Source organism: Dipteris shenzhenensis, chromosome 1, assembly GCF_047967505.1.
Source record: "Dipteris shenzhenensis isolate YYH24624 ecotype China chromosome 1, Dip_SZ_1.0, whole genome shotgun sequence".
NCBI lineage: Eukaryota > Viridiplantae > Streptophyta > Polypodiopsida > Gleicheniales > Dipteridaceae > Dipteris > Dipteris shenzhenensis.
In genome coordinates, this window is record NC_141596.1 from 6,369,257 (window position 1) to 6,378,247 (window position 8,991).

Consider the following 8,991-nt stretch of genomic DNA (forward strand, 5'->3'; position numbering starts at 1 on the left):
GGGCTTCTGGTCACTCCATGCCTCTTTAGGAATACCACCATCCAAACTCTTACTAAGTGATCTATTGATCACATGCACTGCAATCTTCATTGCCTCAGCCCAAAAACCACTAGAAAGACTTGCATTGGAAAGCATGCATTGGAACCTTTCTTGAATGGTATGGTTCATCTTTTCTGCAACTGGACTTTTCTCTGGAGTACGAGGGGATGCAAGCTCCCTCTTAATCCCACGTGTATCACAGAAATGCTGAAAGTCATGAGAGAGATACTCTCCACCATTGTCAATCCGTAGGCATTTAAGCGTTCTACCTGATTGATTCTCAACCAAGGCCAACCATTTCTAAAATACCTGGAACACATCACTCTTCTGAGCTATAGCATAAGCCCACACTCTCCTAGTTGCATCATCAATGAATGTCACATAGTATTCAGCCCCGCCTAATGATCGAGTAGGCATGGGACCACATACGTCTGAATGCACCAAATCAAGCATTTCAAACTCTTTCTTTCCCCTTATTTTATGGGTTGATTTAGTCTGCTTCCCATAGAGACAATGCCCACAAAATTCAAAATTAGAGAAACTTAAATGCGGTACATAACCCAAATGGCATAAGAGTTTCATCCCATTTTGGCTCATATGGCCCAACCGGCAATGCCATAAAGAAGTGCTTGGCTGCTCAGTTATTGCAACAACATGATCAAACACCCCTGATACATGCAAGGGATACAAAGTCCCATACTTGGCACCCCTGGCAGATGCACACAACCTGTCTTTCCACTATCATAAGTGGAGAACCATTCCCTATGGGGAGTAACATGGAATGAAGCACCAGAATCCAAAATCCAATCCTAAGAATATGCATCACATCTGAAGTGGTAAGCAACTTTGCAGATAAACTAGACATGAAGAGAATGTCATTGTCACTATCATGTGTGACTGCACTGATCTCCTTGATCTTCACTTTTCCTTTGTCCTCCCTTGGACTCTCTTCCTTCTGATTTGCACCCCAATTTGCATTCTTTTTCTTATCCTTTTTCTCTCTTTTAAGCTTGTAGCAATCCTTTTTCATGTGGCCCTTCTTGCCACAATAGTGACACTCAATGTTCTATGCCTTGGACTTGCTACGGGACTTCCCTCTTTCTTGAAACTTCCCCCTGGACTGTGATCTTTCACTTTGCACATTTAAGGTTACATCCTACTTGTTGCCTTCCATTGAATTTTGTCTAATCTCCTCGACCAACAAGATACCAACCACATCATCAAAGTTCAATACTCCACCAGGTGCAGAGTTACTGATAGCAGTACAGAAAGCATCCCATGAGGATGCTAATGAGCATAAGAGAAATATTACCCTTATTTCCACATCGAAATTCAGCTTTTGAGCTTGAAGCTGACTGAAAATGATATTAAATTCATTCAAGTGCAAAGCTATGTATACTGCCTCCTTCATGTGCAGCTCAAACAATCTCTTCATGAGATAGACTTTGTTTGAGGCAGTCTCTTTCTCATATGTAGCACACAGCTTTTCCCATAAAGCTTCCGTAGTCTTTTCACTAACTACTGTGAAATAAATTGTCTCCCCAAGATGAATTCTAATGGTAGACTTTGCCAATGCATCCAACTCATTCCATTCATTTGTGGACATAGCTATAGGCTTAGCTGCAATCCCTTGCAAGGGCTTTATCTGCTTCTTTTGAATAAGCACATCCCTTATCTATTCTTTCCACAAAAAAAGTTTGTCCCATCAAACTTTTTAATGCTAAAAAACTCCTTTTCAGACATGGAAAAGGATGCCATGATGCAAATAAAGCAAAATCCCAAATGCTAGTGCCTGCAAGAAAGAATCACACCAAATACCACGTGCATCCAAATGTCTATGCCACAATAGAGTGAAATATCACCAAAACTCAAAGCTCAAAGCATCAAAAGATACAATTGACTCATGTGCATGTACTATGCATCCATATGAGCAAATCTGGCCCAAAAGAAAATACCAACTACAATGGCAATCCAAAATGCCAATAAGTGCCAAATGGCTCAAGCATAAACACCATCCATGGGCATATGCATCAACAATATCTCATCCAAGAGAGCATATCACTATCAGTGCATCAAGTGCAATGTGTTAAAGCTGTCCCTCATCATAAAATAACATCCATGTGCAAAGCGTCCATAAAAATAGCATCCCACAAGGCAATTTGGGTCTATGAGCGCATCCAATAAGGATTGCAATGCATCCAAATGGCCTATAAATTATCCATTACAACCCAATGCACACCACGAATGATTGGACACAGCTCTAACTATAACCAAAGTGATTTGCATAAGGTATGCTCAAGAAATCATGGTCCCACAACAATGACTGCTACTGAAAATAGAACCTACGCTGCCTCAAAACATGGGTGCCATTGCATAATCGGACTCAGCAGGACAATTTGCAAATATCTCTCTTTTGCTGGAACTCCAAAATCCCAACCGATGAGTGAGAAATGGGAGTCAACACTTATCCACTACCATGTGACATAAATCTAAGGTTTCAAAACCTTAGAATGAAAATTGCATAACAGAGAGATGAAATCAAATACACAGAGATCTATAACTATGAAAATACTCCATCGAATTGTGCAAGAACTGACAGATAGGGCTTTTAGGCATCCAGAATGCAGTGGGACAAATGGTTTTGGAAACCTTGGTCCCAATCATTGGTGGGTCCAACACACAGACTGAAAAACGTTTTTGGAAACTGAACTATTTGTAAACTCCATCAGCGTGCGAATGATGAGAAACATCGAAGTTTTAGGACCTCCTGAGTCCACCGGAGTTGATAGATCTGCAAATGGTTGCTCCAAACTTGAGTTCCAACACCTCGGTAGAAAAACATTGAAACTGACATAGTGAGTAAAAAATCCAACGAAATGATCCCAAATTCAAAAACGAAGGTGTTTCCAAGATCTTGAAGTGAAATGGACACCAAAAGCAGGCAATGGTTGCCTCTACAAGCTAATACAGAGTCTCTGTCGTCGAACAGAACAGGGAGAAGCTAAAAAAACGACTTTTTCTTTGAAAACACTTAACAGGCTCTCAAAACCACTTCGCAAAACCAAAGTGACTTTTCCAAAGGTTCCTTCAAGGTCTCTGCAGACTCAGATGCAAGTAAAGTCACCCACAAAGCTTCCCACAGAGCTTTAGATCCTTCCTCCCACAAAGCTACTGAGCTTCTAGGCATTCACACACACTCAGCTAGATCACCTAGGCTCTGATACCAGTTGAGAGTGCTCTCAATGGAAACAAAACGGAAGAGGGAAAGAGAGAAACAGAGAGCCACACAAGTTTTTAGTGGGTGCAGAACACCCTAATCTTCTTTTTTCATTCATTTAAATATGTGTTTGAGTATTGTACATAATTGGGGTAAAGGCATAGTGAACTTTAACTCCCACAAGAACCACTACATCCACTGACTTACATTCTGAAATTAATTGCACATCCCCCAAAGAGGCCACATCATGATTTCACACCTTTTGCATATCCTTGCACACAACTAGATAGGTTTCCCTCTCCTTTGTATGAGTTCACCCATATCTTCAACCACAACCCCCTCACCTTTACCAATAGCCACACCACCAAACAAAATGCTGAACTGATGAGAATGCCACATCGACCACAAACACTTGCACTTCTCCAATGATGGGATGTTTTATTCATGCCAATAGAGCAGCTGTGGGCACTCACACATCTAGAAATGTTAGCATGTGCCACATTTCCATCAGCGCATTTGATCCCCATAAAATTGATGCCTACAAGGTGTTTAAGCACTACAAGACATTAGAGGATTTGCAAACAAAAGCGTTGCCAGAAGCACATGCTTGGGGAATGTCACACACCCTGGCGTCATCCGAGCTATAGGTCTAGTATTTGATATTAATCCATTGATAATATTCCCGTTTTGGAATGGAAATCATTTGGATAGATAGATGACCTATCTCGAACATGATGGAAAGAGGTCCTCTCCAGCGGGACACTGAGATGATGCAGAATTGCCTTTTAGAGCTCCACGTGTCTGTCAACATGCTTTTGATCTTCTAAGTGCACTTGTATGCACTATTCATTACATGCACAACGTAGCATAATGATTTGCATGCACAAAACGAGCACAAAACATTATGCTTCTTTTCTCAAAGTCATCTAAAGAAGTGTATCGGGGCATTTTTGATTGGGGAACGACGACACTGGCGAGAACCAACAAGCACTATTTGGCATTGAAGAGTAATAGTCCCACGATTGTTACATCTTTTGTTCAAAGATTTTTCCATATAGCTTGGGAGTGCCTTTCCTCTAATCCCTCACCTTTTAGTACTACACAAGATGCATACGCAATGTCCCACCATATTCTTAAAATGATAGACGTTTCTGTACCACCGACTTATACTAGTCTTGCACAAGCTTTGATTGCACGGCTGCAATGACTTGTAGTCCAAGGAAGGCACATAGAAAAAGATAGTCGTCTACTAATAGTAGAGTTTTGTAGTGTTTTTAATATTGTACCAACCTGTGGTTTACAACTCATTCCCAACCAAGGACAGACCAGCAAATGTCTTATACAATCTTGTATATTTTGTGATGTGATGATTCATAAGACGATCATTTTTTGTATATTGTTGAGTCCTTAGTCCATGATGATTACTTACATATTGTTTGTATAATTTGAAAGTAAGTAAGCTATTTAAGCAAGTGTCATGTTGGCACGATTTAAAAAATAAGTAAATTGAAATAAAGTAATGTTGCTACAATTTAAAAAGTGTCATGTTGCTATGATTTTTTTAAAAGAAATAATTTTAAATTAATTAATTTGTTTAAATAAGTGTCATGTTGCTATGATAATTGTTATGTTGCTATTCTTTGATATGGTTTAATGCAGTTATCATTATTTTATACATGTTTGCATGTTTTTGATGCGTTAATTGTGTCCTTTTTTAGGGATCATTTTAGATTGAAATGAGCACAGAGGGGGAGAGTGTACCGGATCGAGAGCATCCCGAGGTATCTATGGACACACACCTCCAGATGACGTAGGGTCTCAAGAGGCCATTTTGGATAAGCAAATTAATCACATTGAGCTCAAGCCATTTTGAATGAGCAATGAGAGATGCTTGGATGGGAGGGATTAGGTGTGTTTGACATGGGTCCAGTGGGATGACAAGACCATGCAAGGTGAGCTACTCTCTCTTCAACAAGTGGCTAGGCTTTGTAAGAGTGATTTCATAAGAAACACACTGTTTCTTTTAAGTGGACATGCTAGCAATATGTACTCGTAGCCCAAGTTATCTTATCTATGACAGACACAAGCCTCTAGTGCACATTCTATTGGACATCAATTCATAGAAGTTTAAGGGAACATGCCAAACAGTCAACAAATTCCCATGCACTTCATCTAGCAAGTGTATGTACACGATGTCTTGCATTCACACATAGACTAGATTGATAGACACCACTTGTCAGGAACAGGAAAGGGATGTCCTATCGAGTGCAAGGGAGCAAGGGCTGAGAATAGAAAGCTTGCATCTCAGAGGCCTCATGTACTGACTCCACAAGCACACACAATGACCTTATTAAGCTATAGATATGGCAGCCATACTTCTTTGTTAATAGGGTGTTACCGTCGAGGACTTGCAAGCTGAGATTGCAAGACAAGCCAAAGAGATTGAGGACCTACAAGCACATATCCACACCCTAGAGATGCCGCTTTAATTATATAAAACCAATTTTGGGGACTTAGATGCAGAAGATGATGTTGATACATTTGATACTACAAACTTGACCAATTTGGACAACCGTGGTGGAGGACCTAGCACTCATGGTACTTCTAGCACATTTGCCCATTGAGATGTTTTTTACACAAACCTATTATATCATCACATTCTATTTTGAATACGTGTATCTAGATTCTAGAATGCAATTTTGTATAGATGATCTTGAAATATATTTACTCTTTTTTGAGTTTTGTATGGAATGAAATTTTGTAAAGATGTTACAATCCTGAACCTTCTAACATTTAATGTTCTATTTCTTTGTGCTCATTTTGCCTCTCTTTCTTGCACAATAGAAAGACTTTGGAAATGGATTATGGGGACTATAGAAACACATTATAGCAACCCAATGCACACAGAGTGCGTAAATTAACTCCAACACACAACTTCTTTCCAAGGAAACATGTTAAGAACAAAAGAAGGCAATATGGACACCCAAGCATTAGAAGAATACAACAAAGCATACATGCACCTAAATTAAATGACCATATTGAAAGATTCTATTGATTTTGTAAAGTTGATCTTGAAATATATTGAAGTGGATTATGTCATGTAGATTCATGTCACTGAAATAACATTGATGGAGTGCACATAATAGCTAGATCAACCCTTGTGCCTTGAAAATATAAACTTTGATTGCGCATATATGATTGTTCTCTCCTTTTTCTCAAAGATGCATTGACTAGGTTGACTTGAAAGTATTTGCAAGTCACAAGGTTTGGCCCTAGCTATTATGTATACTAGATCATCCATAAAATGAATAAGTCCAATGTAAAGAACATAACTCCAAAGCGTCACTTAAAGTAACCTACCAATCATTAGCTTCATGCCTTCCAAATACAAGAACTTCATCCCTTCACTTTCAAGTACAAAATGAGACAAGATGGATATGAGCATATGCACTTTTCAATCACTTAATATATTCTCTTATCCATCCCCTCACATGCAACATACCAACCTACATATTTAGAGCTTCATCCCTTTGCTTTCAAGTACAAAATGAGACAAGATGGATGTGAGCATATGCGCTCTTCCATCACTTTTAAGATATCATCGATCTCTTACTTTATTGTTGTCACTGAGTAGCTCAACTCGTCCTCTTCTTCACTAAATGTATCCTCAGCAACAACTTCTATAATCAAGCATTGTTTGGCAATTCTCATTGCACTGGATTAGCTTGCTACACTTGCCACAACATTAAACCCTTGTAAGAGCTGTAGATTTTTGAAGTAATAAACCAAACCTACATTTTTTGATGGCTTTAATTGATTTCGTATGTTTGAATTAATAAAATCATACACAGTCCAATTTCGCTCACATGCACTTGATGATGCAACAACAAAGAGCACACGTGTTGCAACATGCTGCAATTCCAAAATTTCTCCAGAGTATTCCTTCCATCAAGTATGTGCATTTTTCATTTTAATAGCAGCAAGATTCCAAGGATCGTCAAAATAACCTTCATGGTTCGTATACTTCACTCTTTGAATTGTATGACTGAGCATGCATTTGGTATTGTGCATGTACTACAAACATAGCTCCCGTGCAAATGGTAATTTGCTTCCATCTCCTATCAGCCAAAAGCAAGACCTGTTGCTTTTCCTTAGCCACAAAGCACATAGATTCTCTAACTTGGTGTATTGACTTAGACATCTTCCAATATACTTTACCCATAACAATGGCATCCGTGTCAACCATCCTTAATAAAATCACAAATGGCTCAACACCTTCTTTCATTTTTTCTACATTTCTCCAAAATCTAGATGATTGTAAAAGATGTAGACATCTATCACCCAGTTTTCTATACTTGTGCTTCTTCTCAAGCCAGATCGTCCATCGTCTATCATCAACAGTGTCGATTAAAGCCTAGAACACTTTCAACAATTGAGCAAGCCCAAGAAAAGATGTGGCAAATCTAGTTTGACAAAATTGTCATAGCACCTTCGTTGAGTTCTCTCTAAATATTGCATGCAAGTATTGATGGCTCTTTATAAAACTAATAATCACACTAGCATTTGTAGCACAGGTTGCACAAATGGCAATTTTTTGATATCTTTTACAAATGCTTCTGTCCATCTCAATTGCTCTTCGAGCACTTGTTGTTGAAGAAAACCATCCTCCATAGATGATTGATCTCCTCTTTTTATTTTTCTCACTTGACTGGCATTTATTGCATCAAAACTGACATGCAAGCCATTTATTTTTAAATCTACACTCCCATTACATGTTGAGGAGCTCACATGTGATTCGTTTGTTTGTAGATCTGCATTCCCATTACGTGCTGACAGCTCTTCCATTGTCTCATTAACCTTAGTGCTAACATTAGCACTTCCATCATTCCTGATTAGAGTTGGATTAACCACTCTTTTCCATTTTTCTAAATATGATTTGCACAAAGGAATAATGTGCATGTACAAGCTTCAACATCTATTGCCAATCCCTAAAAAATGTTTCTCGATGCAAGTAGCACCACCCGTAATCTTGCCTCCACAATGTTTACACTGCAAGAAAGAGACTAAGGCATGCACTTTCCATATCTCCATCACATATGAACAAATCTTGCCGCACACCATGTTTTTGACGTTGCATGCAAAACATAAACGATAAATAAAATATATCTTAAAAACATAAAGTACATATAAATCATTACTTGCATATGCTAAAGGACCACAATACAATAAATATATCATTGAAAGCAATAAATATTAATCCAAATACACTTTCAAGAATACAAGATTGTAGATACATCCATTCAATGACAAGTACAATATAAATTCAATAGAAAGTGTAAAAATAAGTGATTGTAAATGAAAATCATTCATTCACATTCTCCTAAGAGAATATAAAGTATTCTCTGAAAAGAAAGTGTAAAAATGAGTGAATGTAAAATATGAATTATCCATTCACATTCTACTAAAAGAATATTCAATTCAAAAGAAAGTGTAAGAATGAGTGAATGTAAGTGCAAATCATTCATTCACATTCTCTAAAAGAATATAAAGTATTCTTTATCAATTGGAAAAGCATACAGAGACAAGGTTATTTTCCTACCCTACCGTGATAGCATAAACATGAAGAAGGAAGGCATGGTTTGAAAGAAATCTTAAAGATAAAGAGATTAGGGAAGGTGACCTATTTTTGCTCTACAACACCAAAGTCCACAAGGGAAAACTAAAATATCTAGGTC